The sequence below is a fragment of the Dermacentor variabilis genome, chromosome 2 (genome assembly GCF_050947875.1).
Source record: "Dermacentor variabilis isolate Ectoservices chromosome 2, ASM5094787v1, whole genome shotgun sequence".
NCBI classification, from domain to species: Eukaryota; Metazoa; Arthropoda; class Arachnida; order Ixodida; family Ixodidae; genus Dermacentor; species Dermacentor variabilis.
Window position 1 is genome coordinate 240,716,336 of NC_134569.1, and position 23,192 is coordinate 240,739,527.

The following is a 23,192-nucleotide window of genomic DNA, read 5'->3' on the forward strand; positions in this document are numbered from 1 at the left end:
CCAGGAAGGTGTACAACAGATAGCCTAGTTCTACTTGAGAGTTATATACGCGACGCATTTGTTCATAAGCAATACTGTCTATCAGTATTTTTTGATCTCGAAAAAGCTTATGACACTACCTGGAGGTATGGCATATTGCAAGACCTCGCGTCGTATGGCGTGTCAGGCAACATGTTTAATATAATAAAAAGCTACCTGTCGGAACGAAAGTACAGAGTAAGGGTGGGAACTGCAGTGTCGAGAGTCTTTGTGCAAGAAAACGGTGTACCACAAGGAGGAGTGCTCAGCTGCACACTATTCTTAGTTAAAATGAACACACTACAAAAAACACTCCCACCATTTATATCCTACTCACTTTATGTAGATGATATACAGATAAGTTTTAAATCATGCAATCTGTCCATATGCGAGAGGCAGATTCAGCTGGGAGTGAACAGGCTTTCAAAATGGGCGGACAAGAATGGCTTTCGCTTTAATGAAGAAAAGACGACATGCGTGTTATTTTCTCGGAAAAGAGGCATACATCCTGAACCGAATATTACGATGAACGGGTATGTGCTTAGTGTAAAAAAGGAGCAGAAATTTCTTGGCGTTATATTGGATGATAAGCTCTCGTTTGCGCAACATATAAAAAACATAAAAATGAAATGCTTAAAAACTATGAATATCCTCAAAATTCTTTCGCACCAGTCGTGGGGAACTGACAAGAAATGCTTGCTGTCGCTGTATAACAGTTTGATTAGAACACGTATCGATTACGGGAACATTGTCTACCAATCAGCTTCACGTTCAGTTTTAAAAATTCTGGATCCTGTACATAACCTTGGCATGCGACTAGCCCTAGGTGCATTCCGTACTAGCCCTGTTCCAAGTTTGCACGTAGAAGCTAATCAGTGGAACCTAGACCGACAACGTAAGTACTGTAGTTTTATGTACGCACTTAAGATTAGTTCCAACCGAGAACACCCTTTTACAAAATGTTGAAGAGCATAGAAACGCAAACCCTCTTTGCAAAGCGGCCATCATTAGCAAAGCCATTTCCATTGAAAGCACAGTCGCTATGTCAAGAAAACAACATACTGCTGTCGGACGTTCACCTGCATAACACTAACGAGTTAGTAGCACCATGGGAATCAGTCACCATACATTGTGACTTCTCGTTCACAGAAAGAAACAAAAAGCATACACCCCAAGAAGCTGTAAAACAACACTTCTTATCACTACAGAGTAAGTACAAGTGTCCAGAATTTTACACTGATGCTTCAAAAACTGCTGAAACAACATCATGTGCGGCAATTGGTCCAGATTTTGTAGCCCATTTAAGATTAAACAAATACACAAGTATCTTCACTGCTGAAGCTCACGCTATACTCCTCGCAGTTAAAGAAATAACAACAAAACAGATCAATCAATCGATAATATACACAGATGCCTTAAGTGTGGTCCAGTCAATACACCTTGAAAAACAAAGAAAGAATCCGGTGATAAACACTCTCATCAGCAGCTTAACCTTAGCCTACAAGAGAGGGCTACATATTATAATCTGCTGGGTACCTGGCCATACTAGTATACTTGGTAATGAAGCGGCAGACGCAAATGCGGCCTTAGCAGGTCTAAGGCCCCAAATAGATTTAAGTTGTGTACCATATACAGATATGAAACCTGTCGTTCGAGGAATGCTGCGTCACGCATGGCAAGAAGCTTGGGACACAGAAAATAATAACAAACTTCGCATCATCCAACCCTACATTACCCAAACACCTGTACACCGGCATAGAAAGGAGGAAGTAATGATGTCGAGACTGAGGATAGGACACACACATGCAACTCACTCATACTTGCTAACAGGTACTGATCCACCGGTCTGCATTAGATGTGGAAATCAACTCACAGTCATCCACGTTCTTATAGAATGCCCTGGCATGGAAGCTACGCGAAAAAAATACTTTCCTGAACTTTACCGCATCAATTTACCCATGCACCCTGCATTTTTCCTATCGGCTGAGCCGATGTTCCCCCTCGACCGGCTGTTAAGTTATCTTAATGATGTGAACTTTTTGAAGAATATATCTTACCGCTTTTAAACTCATCTTCTCTACGCTACCTGAAATCCTACATGATCATCCTAAATTCTCCCAAGAAATGCAAGCCTTATGTTTTTAATTCGTAGGCCTTTGCAGCCACCGCAGTACATTACAGGCATTGCAACCCACTATACCTGCTGACATGTTTATAACATTCTACTGCACTACTAAACATCGTTGCTGGCGCTCTTTGGCCGTTGTAGCCCTTGCGCCATAAATACAAATTAAATACAAATTAATTAAAGCGAGGCACTGGAAGTGGTAAGGCAATACATCTACTAAGACAGGTAGTGACAGCGGATCCCTATCATGAGACTGAAATAATCAGAAGAATAAGAATGGGCTGGGGTGCGTTTGCCAGGCATTCTCAGATCATGAACAGCAGGCTGGCATTATCCCTCAAGAGAAAGGTGTATAACAGCTGTGTCTTACCAGTACTCACATACGGAGCAGAAACTTGGAGGCTTACGAAAAGGTTTCTCATATTGAGGACGATGGAACGAGCTATATAAAGAAGAATGATGGGTGTAACGTTAAGGGATAAAAAAAGAGCAGATTGGGTGAGGGTACAAAGGCGAGTCAATGACATCTTAGTTGAATTCAAGAAAAAGAAATGGGGGCATGGGCGGGACATGTAATGAGGAGGGCAGATAACCGATGGTCATTAAGGGTTATGGACTGGATTCCAAGGGAAGGGAAGTGTAGCAGGGGGCGGCAAAAAGTTAGGTGCGCGGATGAGATTAAGAAGCTTGCAGGACAACATCGCCACAATTAGTACATGACAGGGGTAGTTGCAGAAGTATGGGAGAGGCCTTTGCCCTGCAGTGGGCGTAACCAGGCTGATGATGATGGTGATGATGATGATGAGAAGTCTCGACCTCTCCACAAGGACGCTGACGAAGGCGAGAGCTTGCGTCGACAACGAAAGCGCTCATAACGCAAGCTTGCGAGAGTGACAACGAGCGTAGCATGGTATCGCGGCGATGCGCTTTCCCCTCACGCACTGCCTCACGCGCTACTGCGGCAACTCGCGTTCCCTTTCAAGCGCTCTGCTTCGTCCAAGCGCACACGTGCTCGGTGTTCCAGCTCAATTAGTACGATTCCATTAAATGGGCTGGATGCGGTGAGAAAATTTGACAACTGCCTACTAAAGCCTTAGCCTTCTTTGCCACCGGAAAGGCCATGGCACTGCTGCGCTCTTTGGGTGGAAAGAGGACTACGCGCTTTGTAGACGCCGCAGAATACACACGAGAACACCGGTTCACGGCGGTAGTCGTAGACGTTAGCTCCCAGCTTACGCACACGTGTAGTGTCGCAACGGAATACCCCGAAACAGCAGAAGAGGTAGCGATTGCGCTTGCGCTTACCGACCCCCTCTGCGAGGTGGTTTTTAGCGACTCACAATCCGCAGTTCGCAACTACGCGCGGGGGCGCACTTCCTCCGAAGCTCTCCAGATTCTAAGGAAAGCTGGTCGACAGCACTTCGATAACACCGCGATCATATGGTTTCCAGCGCACGTCGCCACCCCCACCGATGAGGGCCTCATTAACTTGAACGAGGTAGCACACCGGTCTGCGCGAGAACTGACCCGCCGCGCAGAATCGGAGACCGCCTCTTCGAGTTCGGAACTACTGGTTCAAAACACGCGAGAACGCCTTGTCAGGTACAATGACATCACCAAGCACTACCAGCTAGGCAGGCGGTTGCTGCCCCCACCTCACCCCATGCTGAAATGTCGCCAGGCAGTCATCTGGCGACAATTGCAAGCACAAACATTCCCCAGTCCTGTGCGATTGCAGCACATTTTCCGCGCGAAATACCCGACTGCTCTTTTCAAAGTATGTCAGGAAACTAGAGCGATGCTGTCACACATGTTGTGGGAGCGTCGGGTTACATCAGCTACAATGACAGTAGTTCCAGAGGCTCTTGCGTCGAAGTGGGCCGCCGCTGTGCGCAGCTCCAACCTGAAGACACAAGAGTGGGCTGTCCAGCAAGCCCGAGAGGCGGCGACGAGGCAAGGCCTCGAAGTCCCCTCATGGGAGACCTGAGCCCGGGTCGTGAAATTTGCCGGATTAAAAATAAAGTTGTTTCCATCCATCCATGGGTAGACGAGCATAAGCTAGGAAAAGTAAGCAAAACTAAGCGAAAGAAAAGCCACAGCAGAGCCAAACAATGCTTATGAATTAGTAGAAAATTCTAAGAATTTCTGTACCTTTTTTGCCAAAATAGGCCTCAAATAATAGTCCCACCTACAATTGAGTCGTCCGAAATGCCAGGGAGAAAAGCTGCCATGCTTCAACAACGCGTATATACGCGACGACGTAATCACTCAAGAAGACGATTTCGATAGTTGTCACGCTATTACTGCCTTGGGACGGGGTACGCTCATGATCTGCTTTCGTCTAGTTGCAAAACACCTATCAGCAGCCTGATAACCCACTTCACTGTCATGCGTCTCCGGCACCATTTCTTTCCTGTTAAAGTCCAGTAAGTTAATATCCCTGGCACTAATAAGAAGCTTGCCTTCTATTTGCAACTCCTGATGAAGGTCAATCATAGCACTGATAGCAGTGGCACTCTCACCAGAAGAGTGATACACCACTGCATTGAGATAAATTCGGCACGAAACACTTTACACGTCTGGTGGACTTGAAAGCAGGAAGTACTTTAACCATTTCTTTCATATACTGAAGCTCATAACATCACAAAAGCGAAGGGCAAGCCTCTTTGCATTCTGAACATACAAATGCGGTGTATGGAAAACACAGGGAAGGCGGGAGATGGAAATTCAAGACGATGAGCAAAACGAGAACGAGATGAACGCAGGAGCCAACGTTTGGACAAGTGGGCAAGTGGCGACATACGCTTTCCTCGGCACAATACATATAGGAGGGGTTCTTCTAAAGGGGAGAGGGCGTAAGGTGGATGGGTGCGACAACGAGCGAAGGTGCGTTAGCGTGTCAAATTGAGAATAAAGGAGTGCTGTGCACAAAGCCCTCCGGCCCTCCGTCAATCCCGTTTCAACGCCCGCGTATCAGCCGCCGTGTCAACGGCGTGCACAGCAGCGCTCTATTACCTGTTTCACTAGTGGTCGTAGGCTATCGTGTCTCTGAAAGAGATAATATAAGGACCGGGAGAAATCGGTGCTGGTGCGCGTAAGAAAAAAAAAAGAACAGGAAAAAAGGAGAATGCTGGAAAGGTATAAATAAATAAATAAGTAAATAAATAAATAAATAAATAAATAAATGGGGAAATACGGAAAAAGAAGAAGGAAAGAAAAAGAAAAAACGGAAATGCTAAGACACCAAACTAAGTGTTGTTGCCTATAGGTTGAAATTTAGCATAGCGAATAGATTCTAAGGCCCCCTTTGAAACATTTAAACCTATTGGTTGCAATGTCTTGAACTTATCGACAAGTTATGATTTTCTGTATTTTCTTATCGTTCAGAACGGAAATTTGACCGTAAGATGTAGATATTAAGTTCGTCAAAGGTATGACCAGGTTGGTTAAAATGCTCGGCGACGGCTTTGGGAAGCTTTTTATCTTTGTCGGCGCGATGTCCGTTTAATCTGAGGTTCATTGATTGTCCTGTTTCACCGATATATTGTTTCTTACAGAAGGAAAATTGGAGCATGTAAATCACATCCGAACTTGTACAAGTGAAGCTATATTTGACTTCGTGTGTATAACTATTTGCGGTGCTTTCAATATTAATGTCCCTTTGAAGGTGCGTGCAGGTTTCGCACCTGAGGCGACAACATGCTTTTATTAAGGGGGAATGCTGTTTCCCCACTTTTGCGTGCACTAGCATGTCTTTGAAGTTCTTGTTGCGGCGACAGGTAACCCTCGATACAACCGGGAACGCTTTTCTCAGACGCTCGTTACTTGATAATATTGGGTGGTATTTTCTTAGGATGTTGTTTATGTTTGGGAGTGCATTAGAATATTTTGTTATGATGGCCGACAGTCTGTCAGATTCTGGTGTGGGCTGTTTCTTCGCCAATTCCGACTGTCTCTCCATTCTTGACTCGACATCATAAGCTCTATCGAGAGCAATTTGGGGATAGTTCCTTCCTGCTAGCGTTGTTTTAAGGTCATTTAGATGGTGGATATAATCGTGGTCTTCGCTGCAGATTCTTCTTATTCGTTTCGCTTGTCCGAGACAAATTCCTTGCTTGCAGTGTCGCGGGTGATGACTGTTGTAGTCTAAATATTGCTGGCTATCCGTAGGCTTTATCAGTTTTCCGTTGTCTATGTAGAACGTCGTTTCCGGGAATTTGATTTGACTAGGAGAGTGGTGAACAAGAAATTTAATATTCCGGTGAAAGCGATGGAAATGGCCAATCAAGTCGGTTAATGCGCTTGTGCCGTGTTCCCGTATTATAAGTATCTCGTCGATGTAACGAAGATAGGTGTGGGGTTTCAAAGGGTAGGATTTCAACAGGTCTGCTTCAATCTTTCTCATGAAAATGTTCGCATACGTGGCAGCGAATGGTGTTCCCATGTTAGTGGCCAAAGTTTGCAGGTAGTGAACAGAATCGAATTCGAAATAGTTAATCAGTTATGCCGAAGTAACCAAGTGTTACCGCTTAGCTCGATGGACAATGCCGCCTCCTCCCCGGGCACTCATTCGAGAGGAGGCCGTAGTCCTAAGGCAGATACAGACCGCGTCACTCCTCGCCCCCGCAATGCTGCACGTGCTTCACCCAGAGCTCTATCAGAGTTGGCTGTGCGGTGTTTGTGCAGCGGGTCCGGCGGACCAATAGCACATCATGTGGGACTGTGCCAGGTTCCCAACGGCAGCTACCTCCAGGACTTACCCGCCCGAACTTGAAGGCGCACTGCAGTCTCCAGACAAGGACACACAACTATGAGCCGTCCAGCAGACCCGTGGTGCGCTCCAAAAGCACAAGCCTCATGACCCACTACAAAGAGGCCGAACTGGGGTAGTGTAGAGTAGGGTATAACCCCGGGTGGACGCTTGGCCAGCGTCACGATGCGTTAAACCGTCGTTTGCCGGCACTTTAATAAAGTTATCCCTATCCTAAGCGTGAGTACTAACCTAAGCAACAGGTAAACTTCAGGAGCGTGCGCATAGGGATTGATTGCGAGGGATTTTGAAACGGCTTCAATTCCTTCACTCATGGGTATGTTGGTGTAAAAGGCAGAAACATCCATTATGACTAGAACAGCGCGGTCGGAAAGGATTTGGTTGGCGTTGATGCCGTCGATAATCCGAAGGAAGTACGGCGTGTCTTGAACAAAATATGGGAGGGTGGTGTAAATGTTTGACAGGCGGTGGCTTAAGAATTTAGATAGTGACTCAGTAGGTGTGTTGTTAATTGACACAGTAGGCCGACCTGGAATTTCTGCTGTAAATAAAAGCGGCCTACCTTTTTTGTTCTTGTGCATAAAATTCAAACAGCGCTAGACGACAGGACCAGAAAGAGGAGTAGACAAACACGACGCTGTGTTATCTCAGCACCGTGTTCGTCTCCTCCTCTTTCTGGTCCTGTCGTCTAGCGCTGTTTGAATTTTAATGTTACCATGTAATGTGAAGTTGGGTTAAAGTCGAGTTTTCTGTAATGGGTGTGGTTTCTAAGTTGTTTGGAGGCCTCATTGTTGAACATTTCTATAGACCAGATTACGATACTGCCACCTTTGTCCGCTGGTTTTATTACAATATCATTCCTTTTCGCAAATTCTTTAAGGATTCGGTGTTGAGCGGGGGACAAATTTTCGCGTTTCCGGAAATGCCGCGCTGACTCTATAATTTCCTTTGATATGAGCTCTATGTATAAATCCAAGTCTGGGCACTGTTCGGTTTCCGCTGTCCACATGCTAGGGTGTCCAAGAGAGTGTTTATTTTGTTCTCCTGCGTCCGGTCTATCGAAAAAGAACTCCTTGATGCGCATGCGTCTTGAAAACTGTTATATTTCTGTGAAGTTCGTATTCGTTTACTGCGTTTTTAGTCGGACCAAACGTTAGACCACGTTTCAGGAGGTCAACTTCCTCGGGGCTTAGACTCTGGGATATGTCTGCTATATTACTGCAAGTGTGTTTCATCAAAATACACAAAATGTGTATTTCAGCCAAACATACTAATACTTGCAAGTGTAAACCTTTCACGTAGGGTTCCAGCCAACTACGGAATACGTATATTATCAAGAAACATGGCGACGCCTCTACCTCTATTGTTGTGGTCGTTTCTGGCAACGGCCACATCCAGGCGGACACACTCCGAATCCTGTATAGGTGCGCGCAGGCTGCTTACGACGGCTACGCAGGGCTCATGTTCTGCAACACTCTACTCAATAGGACATCAGCTTCACGAGGCAACGTGCAATAACGTTCAGAAAATAGACCGGGTCGCCTTAGGTCCGTCAGTCATGCGCATCTACCCGAGAGCCGTGGCCATGAGCGTTGCTCCGCCAGCGCGCTTTATCACGTTGCTGTGCCACATTATCCAAAGCGTGTGTAACAACTTCCTCAATTTTAATCTTATGTACGGTGAAACACGCTCTCTAACGGCTCTTGTAGTTCTCTGCCACGCTGTTCCTAACGCAGTTTTTTCTTTCGTGCAAAATTTGAAATGTATGAAAAGAAACATGAAATGAAAACTCTGCCAAATGTACGTAACTGTTATACTCTAGTCGCCGTCCCTCCATGCTTGTCCTGAAGTATATCGTCTTTGATCTCCCTTCTGAGATGCTGCTCATTCTCATTCGACACGTCCCTAGCAGCTTTTTGCACAACAGCCTTACTACAAATGTTAATCTGAACATCCAGTCATGTGTGAAGTCCGACACAACTAGGAAAACTAAGCGTCCTTATGACGGAGCACTGGCGCCGATTTTCTCCAGGTCAAATGCATTCGTGTGCAGTCTCTTGCCTAAACCTGTGCCTTAGCAGAACGAATTACGGGCGAACGTATTTGATGCTAGTTATTTTTTGCACAAACCATGGTGTCATTTTCGCGGCGGCTAAGTTTTTCTTCCTGAGACCAGCAGATAGCTCACGGGCATAGTCGCTTCGCGAGTCGGTTTTCAGTAGTGACTACTGTGTTAGAAAAAGAAAAGATCATTTAATATCTATTTTGGAATTATCCCACATAGATACCAGAGGGCGGACTTTTATGTACGGAGATAAAGTAACCATCTGGTTATGTTTGATACGGCAAGAACTGTTTTCCTTTGCATAAGCACAGTCGTGACAGTGCCACATCGTGTAGAGGTTTGTCAAACTTGCGCGGCATTTTAAATTTTCATGTCATTTTGCGGTTTTTGAAAGCCCTTCACGGTTCCTTGTCTGTGATATTCCGCGGCCTATCTCAAATAGGGGTTACCATCACCAGCAGCAGAGGCAGAGCCTATTTTGATGTCCACCAAAAACGAGGGCGATACCGCAATCTCCAATTACCGCTGTCTAGCGCTAACTAATTCCAAATTGCACCTCGCAATTTACCTAATTTCATCACCCCCACTTCTATCTCTCTACCGTCCCCAACTGCACTTCTCTTCCTTTGGAAGCCATTCTGTAACTCCAATAATAAACCTGTCCTGTAAATGCGTCCTACGCATTACATGGCCTCCAGTGCTCTATTTTTTCACTTAATCTCAATTAGAATATCGGCTTTCGCCAATTTCTCTCTGATCAGCACCGCTCTCTTCCTGTTTTGTAAGGTTACGCCTAAAATTCTTCATTACATCGCTTATTGTGTGGTCCTTATACTTAACCTCCAAGTTTGTGCTCCCTGTGTTATCACCCGTAGAATGGTGTAATTGCACATCATTATTTTTAGTGACCCTGGTAAGCTGACAGTTAGGATTTGCGAATGCCTGCGGTATGCACTCCACCCCATTTTTACTCTTCTCTAAGTTTCCTTTTCTTCATTAGGGTCCCGTGTGAGCAATTGACCTGGATAAACGTACTCGTGCAGACTGTTGAGGCTGACTGGGGATTTTGAACTCTTGTTACCTTGCCCATCTATTGAACCTTACCATTCTCTTCGGGCTATTAACGTATTCAATCATTTATTGCAATGTATTCGCAGTGTCGCTGAACCACACATGGTGTCGTCCTCACGCCTTCGATTCCGGGCCCAATGGTTGAAGCTATTACCACTAGGCATGTGTTCCGGGTCGTGATGTTGTCGTGGTCATTGTATCGTAATCATCATTGCAGCTTTGTCATCAGCACAGTAACGTCATACCAGTATGCTCATGCAGTTCGTCGGCATACTGCCTTCGTCGTTCCATCGACGACAATTTTTCCTCTTCGCTGTATTGCATTCATATCGTTACCAGTCAATATTGATTATGCTGGCCTCGTCATGCCGTGATCGTTAGTCGCTATTGTGGCTCCATCGTCAGAGCATCGTCGTGGTGCCCCCGTGTTCATTTCATCAGCGTCACTTTTAGCTACGTCATCCGGCTGTCGTCGCGCCGTCATCGTTATAAAGGCTTCGGGGTGCAGTCATTATTGCGCAAGAGTCATCATGCTTTCGTCGTCAGCCCATTGTCCTAACGCAGTTGTACCATCGTCGTCACGGCATCGTCAACATACAGTCGTCATGCATTCGTCGTCGTGTCGTCGTCGGAATGCTGTCGTGGTCATTTCATCGCCATGACTATAACTTTGACATCTGACTCTCGTCATGCCATCACCGTCGTTATACCGTTGTCATCGTACCATCATCATTACTTCACTTCAGTTTCTTCAGCTCATTGTCGTTGTGCGTGGCCGTCATACCACCTTAGTTCATCTATCAACGTCATTCTTTGTTCGTTATTCTGTCGTAATCATTCCGTCGTCATACAGTCGTGATGATAAATGCCGTTGTCATGCCATGGTCGCCATTGCGTCGTCATTACATAGACGCTATCTTCCATCTGTTGTCACCAGGTCGTCGACATGCCGTCTTAGTTGGGCCGTCGTTGTCATTCCCGCTTCTTCATCCGGTTGTCATCATACCATCGTCGCCACGCCATCGTCCTATCAGTGTAGTCGTCATCTCATTTTCATCCTGTCATAGTCACCACCGTGTCGTTATACCATCTACATATTTAGGAATTGACATCCCATTGTCGCCAGCCCATCTCTCTATCTATATTTGTCTCTCTCTATATATATAGCCAATTTTCTGCCTTTACCTGTTTGGACTACTAGGCATGTGCTCCTTGCCGTGATGAGTTGTGGTCTTTCCATTGTCGTCATTCCAGCTTCCGCCTATCATACTATCATCATGCCGACGCTGTCTTGCCTTCTTCCCAAAGCCAGTGGCTGAAGTTGTCTAATAATTTTGGCCACTGGGTGTGGGCTCGTGGTAGGGATGCCGTCGCGGTCATTGCATAACTGTAATTTCAGCTTTCTCATCCGACAATCGCATTTCGTCGCCGTCACGGCATAGTCGTCACAGAGTCGTCATGCATTCGTTATCACACTGCCATATTGATACCGGCATGGCCCCTCAATCGATGTCATTCCAGCTTCATCACCTGAGTCTCCCCATTCTGTCGTCGTCATGCCTTCAAATCCGACCCAGTGGTGCACGTTGTCTAATTGCTTGGGCCAATAAGATCGGGGTCATGATGCCGTCGTGGTCGTTTATCGTTTAGTCGAGATCGTCATTCCAGCTTTGTCATCAGACGCTCGTCATGCCGTTGTCATCGCGCCATCGTGGTCACACTGCCGTCCTCCTGTCATCATCGCCCGCTATCATTTTATCATTAGCATTTCTTCAGTTGCTAAAAATGTAGGATAGGGCCTGTTGGTGAAACACGCTTTAAAGTCTCAATAAGAGCGCAAAAACAGCAGAGGGGACAGAAGTGAGAACAGAGTTCTATTAGCGCTCTGTTCTCTCTTAGTCCCCTCTACTGTCCTTGTACTATTATTCAAACCTTTAGTTGCGTCATCGCATTGTCGTCATGCCGTCGTCGTAATGCCTTTGTCAGTACATAGACGTTAATCTTTCTTTGTCATTGTGTTGTAATCATACTCTCGTCATGTAATCATAATTATGATGTCCTTGTCATGCCATCATGTCAGGAAGTCACTATTGCACCTTCATTGTCGTACCATTATCGTAATTCCGTTGTATTCATGCCATCATCGTGATTACAGTTTCGTCATCCAACTTTCGTCATGTCTAGTCATAGAGGTACATGACAGTCATCCTGACGCCATTGTTCCCATACAGTCGTCGTCATCCTGTTGTCCTCATGTCGTTATCATGCCATCGTCGTTACTGCATCAGCGTCATACATTCGTCGTAATTCAATCGTTCTTACACCGCTGTCAGGATGCCGTCGTGGTTATCCAGTCGTCATCATTGTAACTTCGACATCCGAGTCTCTTGATTGCATCATCGTGATACCGCTGTCGTCAAGCCATCGTCACCACGCTGTCGTGAAGCCATTGTCATCAACTGAGTATCGTCGTCTTATTGTTGTCATGCCGTCGTCGTCATACCACCTTCGCCAATCCAATGGTATCATTTCTTGTTCGTCATTCTACCGTTACCATGCAGTCGTCATTCAATCATGATTAGGCCACCATTGTGATGTCATCGCCGTAGTTCTTCGTCGTCATGCACCCGTTTTAATACCACCATATTGGGCCGTTGTGTTAGTGGCATCGCCGTCATTTCAGCTTCGTCATCCGGTTGTCGTCATACGCTCGTCATCATCCGGTTGTCCACATGTCACCGTCATCGTCATGCTCTTGCCTTTATACAATCGTCATCCTTTGAATTATTTCTTCGGACTGTCGTCATGCCACTATCGTAATACCACCTGATTTCGTTCCTCCGACGTGATTTCTTCTTCGCATCCCCCGCGGTGGCTTAGCAACTATGGCGTTCCGCTGCAAAGCGCGACGTCGCAGCATCAAATCCCGGCCGCGGCGGCCGCAGTTCCATGAGGCCGAAATGCGAAGAGGTCCGCGTCCCGTGCATGGGGGCACGTTAAAAAAGCCCTGGGCGTGCCCCATAATCACATCATGGTTTTGGCACGTAAAACCACAGAAATAATTTCCAAATTCCTTCTTTGTCATTCCATCGTCGTCCTTGTTTCAACGTAATATAGCTCCTTTCATGCGGTCCTTATCATGGACGAAATCGGCAAGCGGGTGTCATTGCAAAGTGGGACAGTACGGGAGTATGTCGCACACAGCCGAAGCAAGGAAAGTCTCAGACTGACTAGTACAGCTGTTTAATAAACCTGACTTCATAAACATGGCGTCTCGCTACGTTGCCCGAGTTCTAATCACATTACTGTCAGGAGTCAGCGTATGAGCTCTGCGGTAATAATTTATGGCGTCTGATTATTAGTTGTAGCTCAAACCCACCATTCCAGTGTAAGATGTATGAAAAAAAAACCTGAATCTGCCAGATCTCTCATTACGCCGCAAATGTGCTCGCCTTTGCCTATTCCACAAGGTTTATCACTCTAACCACGCGCTCAAGAATAAACTTATCACCCCCCTTTTCTAGGTTTCATCCCGTTCTGACCACAGATATAAAATTACCGTCCCATCCTGCTGACCGAACAAGTATCATGGTTCCTTTTTACCCTGCACATGCGTCGACGGGAAACACCTTCCGGCTTCCATCATTCAGATCGCAGATAGCTCTTCACCAACAACAGCAGTCTACCACGCTATCGCTTAACGTTTACCTTTATACCAATGTCTGCAGATTACTTTGATTTGTTATGTACCACTCCTTTCTGTAGGGCCTTAGGGCCTTGAAAGTATGTATAATAAAAAAATTAATGAAAACAGCGTCAGGAGATATGGACCGCAACCACCATTTCCTTGTAGACCTGACCTGTACACTCTTAATGGTTAATGGTTGCTCTCTCAATTGCTATTTTGATAGGAGTGTGCGAATAGTGAATTTTGGCACGGGATTGAATACGAATCGAATAGTGGCATAAGCCAACGAAATCGAATCGAATATTGTCACGTAGTATTGACAGTAAAGAACACAGTAGCAATACTGTGAATGACGAAACTAACCTTTATTGGACGAAGCTGTTCCCACAAAAACAGGCTACACTTAAAGCACAACGATAGCGGCGAATTGAGTCGGCGTTCATCGAAGTCTGACCTCCCGGTCAAGCGCGTCGGCTTTCATACACGAGCTATGGAAGGTTCCAGAGTAATCGATGGTGCCCGCGCGTCTGTCAGAAGGTTCTATGCAATTCGCGTTGCACATGCAATCAGATTACAGAAGCTTCAGTGACAACATAATCATCGATAACATTCGAGAAACTTCCGATACATGCGGGCGCGTCCCGAGTTGAGCGATAACCTTTGTTAGACGGCGAGAAGTGCTCAACCAAAAAAGATAAGCAAGTGCACGGGTCAATATTGAATCGTTCTCGAACATTTTTCGAACAATTATGAGCTGTCATTACAACTACTATAAAACGTTATTCACATCCCAGTATTTTTGAAATTGGCGATTTTGTGTCATTACATACTACGTGACAAAGCATTGCTTAATAAAAGCACAAGTGAAGCGTTACGAAAAAACAAGTAGTCCCTTCGCATGAACAGGTTTCTTTCAGAGAGCGCGAATGATCACTGTACAGCCTGTAAAGTAAGGCTACCTAAATGACGTAGCCTGTTGCACTATGCCAGTTCTCACGTTTTATGTTCATACTATGCCATGGGGGGTGAAATTTTTCCGTAGTTTTGCTGAAATTTTATATTTATTTGGACGCAGTTGACATTTTAACATATTCGAAAAGTATTAGAGAAGTATTCGCGTTTACAAATAGTTATGATTCGATTCGAAAACCGAATCGAATAAGACACTAGTCGATTCGTTATTCGATAGTTCCGAATATTTGCACACCCCTGCTATTCTATACGAGCTACTGTGTGCAAATGTAACTAATCCTTTATCACTAGTGCCAGAACCGTAGCAGTCTTCAACATGCTTTGCCATCGTAGCGCTGATAACGCGTTCCTCTCTGCCGACCGGCAGCGAGTGAACTAAACACATATTAAAGTTTTCCTCTCTTTTTGTCTCTCTCTCGAGTGTGCAAGTAACGCAACAGCGTCAGAAGGTTATCTACGATAAGCCGGTCGGCCATTTGGCATTCTTTCTTCAGCTGCCCGCTCAGCGATATGGCTGTTGCAGCACGTTTACGGCGGCAATAGCCTCAGCGTAAGCGGTCGCAGACTTTACCAGCTCCGGGCTGCTGTTCTTTGATTCCGCGCGTTCAGGGGTGAACGTGGCGAGAGCGTACACGCTTTCTTCACAGCGATCAGGGCCGCCATCATCCCTAGAGGAAAATAGCCCCGCAGTACGAAAGCAGGAGAGGACAGCCTGCTCTACTCACTGTGAGTGTATACGTGGACCCGTCGTCGCGGTGAGTGTCTGAGTGAAATACAACGTGCTCCAGTGTCGAGGGTTCGAGTGATAACATGCTGTCGGTAGCCGATATCACACCGATAAGTTGACGGCGCACAGTGTGTATCTCGTACGGTGACGAGAATTTTGAGATAGCGCTCAAAGGAACCAATAAATCTGCCTTTCAGTGGGCGTTCATTTATCTTGCGGTCGCAACGCAGGAAATTGTTTTTTGTGGGAGTTAGCGCAATGCACGTTATACTTGTATTACATAGCAATTTATCAGACAGTGTTTGTGGAAACGGGAAATTGCAAAGCCTAAATTCCTTCAGCCTGAGCGCACCTTTATCGAACTTTGGGTTGTGGCTACCTCAAGCTCGGGACCAAGACTCGGTTTCGGAAGGAAAAATAAGATGGCGCAATCCTAGTGATTCTTCAGATATCTTTTTGTGTTCATGCGGGTGCGCTTCAAGATCTGTTAATTATGATCGCAAGACATGCGCTTGTTTTCAACCTAATGTCTTCGCGCATCAGCTTCTGCACCACTTGTTTTTCGCAGTGGTACTCGTGATAAAAACATTAAGCGAATCTCACGCACACGTATTGCGGGAATCGATGCAAGCGAAGCTTTCTGTTCTGTTTCTGTTGATTGACTACAATTGGCAGTCATGTTTACGGCGAGTGCTTAAGTTCCTCAGCGTTTAGCGCGATATTAGAGTGGTGAGCTTATATTAAACGTTACGTGCGTGCATACTTGTGGTTGTCAACGCAGTACACAGAACACACAGCGAAACGTGCTTGCTTGTGAAGTTGTTGTGCACCATTGTTCATGGCCCGCCAGAATGTTATCGCTGTCATTGCCTTCCATGGCGCAACGCATCGTGGCAGAAGTAGAAAACGTTAATTAATTATGGTGCTTTGTCACCTCGGATTCTTCACGGTACCCCTAAATCAGGGAACGCAAGCGTTCTTGTGTTTCGCCCACATGGAAATGCGTTTGATTCGGTCGGAATCGAACCCGCGAGATCCAGCAACGCCATCACCACAAAACTACCACAGCGGGTGCAGAAGTTTTGAATTGATGGGCGACTGTTCCCGCAGTGTCGTCTAGGCGCTGCGGTCCGTCAATGTGGCTTTGCGTCCGCACGGACTACGTCAGTTGCCCGCTTGATAAGCTTGCACGGTGTTTAGTTTCCAGAAATAACACAAACGTACCGTACCGCACCTTGAACTTACATTTATCCAGTTTGTCCACAACTGCTACCGTCTCTAATAGTAGCGTTTCCTTGCTTTATTACGTTGACTCCCTCATCCCATGTATGCCATCTTCGAGCGAATAACGGCAAGGCTGTTATTCACACATTTCTTGACTCCATCGGTTTTACCCATTCTCTGCCTCCTCTCCCGAATCCCTCGCTATTGTTAAGTCTACATCCCCTTCGGGCTGTTGCACAAGAGGTAAACGCAGCAGTTTCTGCAACGCTTCTGCGGGGCTCACAGTCAAAAGGTTACTGTGTCGATGGCCTAGGAACTCCAAAAGGCATCGTGGCAGCGCGATTGAAAGGTCCAAACAATCTTCTCGAGTCGCCTTTCCTCGCTATCGCCCTCGTGCCATGCATATACAAGCTCTGAACCAATCCAAGACGCAGCATACAAGACGACAGCAGCAATATACACGACGACAGCAGCAGCAGCAATACAGATGTCGAAGGTAGAGGCAAAGCAAGCTTCTTTGTAAAAAACGAAGCCCTAATCATGTACAACTTCGTAAAGCGCCAGAGTTTTACTGTAAATTTTAATTATGGGGTTTCACGCGCCCGAATAACGATCTGATTATGAGCCGTGGGGGACTTCAGAAATTTGAACCACCTCGGTTTCTTTAACGTGCACCTAAATCGAAAACCTAAACCCCCATCGAAATTCGGCCGCCGTGCCCGGGCCTCGATCCGGTGCCCTCGTGCTCAGCAGCCCAACACCATAGCCACTAAGCAACCACGGTGGGTAGGAGGTTCACTGCAAGGTGTGTGAAAAAGAAACAGTCATTCAAGCAAAGATAGGAACCTGTCGGTACCTAACATATTATTTAGATAACTATATTCTTACGCAGCAGTGGGGAATAGTGTGACTGTGAACAATGGCGACGATATAGAGAACTGAGCGTGCGGATATTTCGGGCAGCCATCTTGTGTATCCAGCATTGCTGCAACTTCTAAATAGCTGTAAATACAGCTTCGCTTGACTACTTCTGCCCCGTGGCGTTTCGGTGGAGGTGCGTGGTATCGATTTCCATACCTCTTGCTACAGTGGCGTAGAATGCTCATGCGCACTACATCTACATATTAACAAGGAAACTAAAAATTTATGCGTCGACGTGTTTTCAATATGAGTAGCATTGCATGAATGCTGCTATAGGTGGTGAGCTACTTTCTGCAGTTGTGACTATACGCAAGCCAATATTATGCCTTACATGTAGCTTGCTCGAGGACACATGTACACCCCTGAGCAAACGGCTTGGTTGCATTCAAAGAAAGAGCAGTAAATGATTTTTATTGCCTAATCCCTGGTACGCATACTTTTGCTCACGGGTGTACCTATACCATTTCGTTCTCGCAAATGTTATGACTCCTGTTTTAATGTGCCTCATTGCAGTACGTAGACCCGAGTTTTAACAGCAAGGACAGGACAGCCTAGTTTCATTGGAAAATCAGAAAGCTCTCGATTTTTTCGAGGCTTAGAGCTACAATTCGCACAGAGTGGATTTTGGAATCGAGACTCGCCACCATGAGGGCACTGTTCAGAGCTCGTGGAATCGAGTATGCCAGTGAAACATAACGCACGAGCACAATAATAAAGCTCAAGATTGCGTCTTTGCAGTGGCCGATGTGAGGTTGCCCTGTAAAAAGCAGTTGCTGAGAAGCATCGACGTAGAGTCTGAAACAAGAAACTCGTGGTGAGTCCGCAATAAAGAATGCAAGGTGCCGCGAGTAAAGGTTACATAACGAGTGGTGGCAGCTGTTCATATATAAAAAAAATGCCGTGAATGACTTCGCCAATATTTGCTCTTCCGGCTGCATGCTGCAGCACAGATTTGTGCTTCACGCTGAGACGCGTTCAGACGGACGTTCTCACTGAATGAAATCGTGGCAGAAGCCTGGTTACTTAACGCAGAAAAATAAGAACTCAGCCGTGGCCCTTTCTTCAAAGTAACTTATTGAACTTTATTATCTTTCAATGTAGAGATAAATGCAATAACTGCAGCAAGAACGTTCTCCAAGCCTTCCTAACATTTTGTGCCCTCTCTCTTAGCGCCTGTAGCGTATAGGGCGAGAGGAGGACTAATGGAATCCGAGGGGCTCGACTATTTGCTAGTCACAACGACACAAGAAAACAATTCATGAAAGCATGAAAAGACAACTGCAGCAAACTACCTTCTGGTTCACTTTCACTCGCCCTTAATATTTCGACGTTTCTATTAAACCTAAGCAACAATTCCTCTTGCGCTTTGTCTGGCTTCAGTCTCTGTTTTTTTTCCACTGAAGTGCGGATATCTGGTAGGTTGTTTACGCAACATTAATCTATAAACTTTATCCAGATATTACTTTAATCTGTGTGTCCCAGACAGTTCCGTTACCGTGGTAACCGGCTGTTTTTAGAAAGGGTCTGGGAATAGAGATTACTACTGTCAGTCACTAATCATATCTCGTAAAATCTGAAACACAGCCTTTTCTTGCGATGGACATAAAATAAAATGTCAAATTCGATTGCATGGTAACCAAGCAGTCATGGAGGAGTATTTCGTATTGAATTCGTGCAGGAAGCTCAGGAAAAATACGCGATTGTGATGGCACTGGCGTTCACACGACCGTTGTTGAGCTTTGATCGCGTAGGCTTTTCGGAGCACATCCTCTCATTGGGAAAGCGTTTACGCTATGCAAAATTCTTTGTTGGAAACACGGCAGTTTTTAAATGCGTCAGCATTTCTATGCCTACCCAACTAGAAATGTCCACGAAGGACAATAAATGCATTATACCCCCTCAAGCAATGGCTCATACCCAAGTAAGGCTGAGGCTACGAGCGCTCGGCAAAGTGAAGCGAAAAGTGCATACATTCATAGAAATCACCCATACAACCCACAGATCCACATTGTTGTGTCGGCAGTGGCAGGCAAGTGGGGACCCGTGGCCAGCGAACGCGCGGCGAGCGCCGACGCAGTGAAGGAGACTCGGAGCTAACTGCTCCTGATGAAAACCGGAACCAAGACTGAGCCGGCTCGCGGCCGTTTATTACTAAAAAGGATCACACGCCAGATTGCACCTCCTGATTGGTCCCAGCTTGTCACATGACAGAAGGGGGGCGCGCCATCTAGCTAAACTACTACGAAACATAAATGTATGATAACACAGAGATCTGGCAGGGGGCGACACTATACTACACACATGCGTTTCAATAAAGAAGCTCAGAACAAGCATCCGAATCATCACTAAAGCATTGCGTACCCTCCTCAGCAAATGTAGTAGTGGTTTGCAACACCTGTGCTAAATTTACCCTACTTCACCTTAATTAACACCAAAGGTACCACTCCCACGAAAATTCGAGGGTTCGAGTGCCTTAGTTAACTCCATGTTAATTAACTGTGGCTCATTAACTTCACCTCAGCACCAATGGCCATGAGTTCCAGTGCCGTAAAGTACTTTAACCTAATTAAACCTGCCTTATCATGTTCGCTATCGAACATGGTGAGCAAACGACCGATGAGAGTTGATAAGCGTTTATACTGGTCGGATCAAATCCGATAACATTGATAATAACATCGGGCTACGTGGATATGAGCAAATAGCGCAATGCTTACGTATACTTAGACAAATACCAGAGGAGTTCCTGCATTTATTTTTTTAAATTCTGGTTTCATCATTTAGGCAAGAATCAATGGTGAATATTTGAGCAGTTCCACTGTAGAAACGTGCTGTGAGCAACTCAGGTTATTACTGCATTCTATTTTAGTGGCACATTATTCCATTTCCTTAATAATAAGCTTCTTAAAGGCGCCTGCTCTTGCGCAGATCGATCCGTTATACTGAACATCATTTATTGTAGAAAATCAAGGTACATAGAGAAGGGCACACAACCCACAGAAGCTGCCACTACCAACTGATTTAAATATCAGTTTAAATGATAGTGACTTAATCATTTTATTTGCAGTTTAATGACACTGTGCGTGTCAAAACGCTCGAAAAAAATATCACCGCCCAAGCACTCCGTAGATGAATAACCAACGAAGCTGAAACGTGCGGCTCCGATGTTCATCACTGAGTTAATCCCAAGGGTTCATTAAACGACGGCTTGGTAGGCTCCGGGATCTTCGGTGCGCATTTGCTGCTTGCGCTCGGCTGCACGAGCCTGTTCTTATGTCCGGGCTGCAGCATCGGGACGGCGTAGACGAGCTCGTTCCCGGTTCTGCTCGCGGCGTTGCTGATAGAAAACTGCCTGCTCCTCAGGAGTAGGTATGACGCAGGGCCTGATGATTTCGGAGCCGGAGAGAAACTGCGGCGCACGCGCCCGGCTGCGAGGCAGAGCAACGACGTCATTACTGGCGCAGCTACTCCAACACCAGGATTTTTCACTCCGATTAATGACGTCATGTTACCTTACCCACTGCCATAAAATATAATGGGGATGCTCTCGAGTTGGCAACACTGATTTCGATGTCGCCGCTTTCATCGCGACAGCCTTTAGCAGGGAAAAAGCTTGGGCGTGTTGGTGGTATAAATACAAACTGGGATACATAGCGCAAGAAAGACAAAGGGACAAGCAGGAACACGAGCGCTCGTCCCGTGTTCCTGCTTGTCCCTGTGTCTTTCTTGCGCTATGTATCCCAGTTTGTACGCCAGCCTTGTCAATGGAAATTTCGGGCCAGGTAGCGTGACGTCATGGATCGGAGTAAGCAGGCCTTGTACTATCTAGGTAGTGTTAGTTAATCGCGTGCCTTTATTTCTCCTTTCTTTATTTTTCTTTGCATGTGCATAGGGTTGCGCCGGAGGAGTTTTCGGCATACAGGCGACCGACAGATGGACGGACAGACGAATTGGCTAGCCATAACAGCGTCGCAGTAAAAAGATTTATTCAGCAATGAACCTCGGGGAACCAAGGTTCTTAGCAATAAAAGATCCCTCTTTGCCTGCCAGAAAAAATCGTGCTGACATCAGTGAGGTCAAATCATTGCCAGAAGACTGAGAAACGAACCGCTGCAGCGCCAAAGCCTAACATAGAAGAGGTTAGTTAGAAAACCAGACTGTGCTAAGCATAAAGGAACGCCTGAGCTTGGCAACCGCATGGATATCCACATTACAGTCCAGCCGCATATACCGTTGCTGCATTACCTTTGCGGCACTAGCCTTTGCCTCGAGCCTAAATGTATATCTTTCACCTGCATTCGTTAGATGGGTATGCGACTTTGCCATTGTCTCTACTATTCGCTTTGTTCCAGCCTTCTACTATATAGCGGTGTCAGCAGCCACTGTCTGCACTAGGCTCTTTAAAGCTAGACTGGTGTGCTTTTAAAGCTAGACTGGTGTCGTGCGGCCAAAATGCTGAAGTAAATCTGTTACCGCAACAATGTATACGCGCCTTAGATCTCATTACTTTTTGAATGATGGGTTTTAGGTGCCGTCAGCAACAGGCGGATTATGTGAGAAACGACGCAATGGGCTAGTTCCGCCAATGCGAGCCCGATTCTAGACGCAGCCTTGTCGGAATGCGCTCGCCGCGCTGGGGGGTGACCTGGCGCTGAGCGCCAGAACGCCATAGGCGCTGAAAAACTGCAGCGTGTCGTCGTCAGCGTTTCTCCATCATTACAGCGATACGTGTGCTTCACAGTAAATGCAGGTGATTGACTTCTACGGATATTAACGGAAGCCTAATACTAATGAGGGGCGGGCTATTTCAGTGGCTCTAGGCGTTAAACTGCAAACCTCCGGCAAACATTCGGTGCTTCGTCCCCCTCACCCATATGTCTGTCTGATTCGGACACCCTGAAAATAATCTAATTGGATCACCATCGCCAGAGCTTTTCTTCCACAGAGTGTGTATTATGCGTTCAGGTACTTGCTGCTTTCATCGGAATATTCCGAAGTCATTACATAGTAAACGCACAGGAATATCTTCATCACGCGCGCACGTATGAAGAAAGCTTGCGTGCACTCTGTCGGTGACCCTGCTTGGCAAACAGCTATTGCTGTTGGTGTGAATGCCACACGAACTGACCACTTAGTTTTATTTTATTTTTCTCACAGTCCTATGATCCCTCGCTAATGATACGCTGACATCTGTCGAGTGCCTTCTTGTGTTGTTCCGAGAGATTTTCTTATTCGCTGGTCTCCGCATCTTCGAAGTGAGTTCGTTGTGCTGTCGCTTCCTGCTTCCTTCGCGTTGGCATGCCCTTGAAGTTCAGCGTTCCTCCATTATACTTTGTCGCTTCTCTAAATAGCAACCACAAAGAAATGTTTTCTCTCCTCAGCTTGTTTCAAATAATAATCTCAAAAATGTTGTGATTATCTAGCGTATGTATTATTATCTAATCAATGATTCAAGATACCGTGAGTTCTTAATTTCAAAGAGGTTCCTTTCAAAACTTGCATCCAGCAAACAGCTCAATCAGCAGGATCACGGAGATATCAATTACGTACACGCGACACCTTATTTAAATGTTTGTAATTTAAGCGAGTCACTAATTACTTTTTAATTAT

General features: G+C 45.9%; 1 protein-coding gene across 2 annotated transcripts in view; it reads left to right on the plus strand.

Annotated features, from left to right (window-relative positions):
• The first annotated feature begins 15,215 nt into the window (after window positions 1–15,215).
• Window positions 15,216–23,192, plus strand: part of LOC142573180 (riboflavin transporter 2-like) — a 98,578-nt gene continuing 90,601 nt past the window's right edge. For both annotated transcript variants that reach the window (XM_075682751.1, XM_075682753.1), the window contains exon 1: window positions 15,216–15,468. The gene's annotated coding sequence lies outside the window, so the exon portion shown is untranslated. The remainder of the gene's footprint in view (window positions 15,469–23,192) is intronic.